This window comes from Arachis hypogaea, chromosome 10 (genome assembly GCF_003086295.3).
Source record: "Arachis hypogaea cultivar Tifrunner chromosome 10, arahy.Tifrunner.gnm2.J5K5, whole genome shotgun sequence".
Lineage (NCBI taxonomy): Eukaryota > Viridiplantae > Streptophyta > Magnoliopsida > Fabales > Fabaceae > Arachis > Arachis hypogaea.
Genome location: NC_092045.1, coordinates 51341563 through 51342168, shown reverse-complemented (window position 1 = coordinate 51342168; position 606 = coordinate 51341563). Strand labels below are relative to the sequence as shown.

Genomic DNA, 606 nt, shown 5'->3' with positions numbered 1-606 from the left:
TGTTCTGAGCCAATATGGCATTCAGAGCATCAATCTGAAGAACTCACTTCCTTTGAGGCGTCCCATTATTCACGGAATTCCTCTCAAAAGTGTACATGAACTGGTTATTTGCAACCATGTCAATAAGTTCTTGAGCTTCTGCAAGCGTTTTCTTTAGGTGAATGGATCCACCTACAGAATGGTCCAATGACATCTTAGAGAACTCAGACAGACCATAATAGAATATATCCAGAATGGTCCACTCTGAAAGCTTGTCAGAAGGACACCTTTTGGTCATATGCTTGTATCTTTCCCAAGCTTCATAGAGGGATTCACCATTTTTTTGTTTGAAGGTATGAACATCCACTCTAAGCTTGCTCAGCTTTTGAGAAGGAAAGAATTTAGCCAAGAAGGCCGCGACCAGCTTATCCCATGAGTTCAGGCTATCTTTAGGCCGTGAGTCCAACCAAGTTCTAGCTCTGTCTCTTACAGCAAAAGGGAAAAGCATGAGCCTATATACTTTAGGATCTACTCTATTAGTCTTTACAGTCTCACAAATCTGCAAGAACTCAGTTAAAAATTGGTAGGGATCTTCTGATGGAAGCCCATGGAGCTTGCAGTTCTGTT

The 606-nt window shown here is 41.6% G+C and overlaps 1 non-coding gene across 1 annotated transcript; it reads left to right on the top strand.

Annotated features, from left to right (window-relative positions):
- The first annotated feature begins 247 nt into the window (after nucleotides 1-247).
- On the top strand, nucleotides 248-355 carry LOC112718830 (small nucleolar RNA R71). The gene has a single exon (XR_003161157.1). It is a non-coding gene; the product is annotated as a small nucleolar RNA R71 (small nucleolar RNA).
- Nucleotides 356-606: the final 251 nt, after the last annotated feature.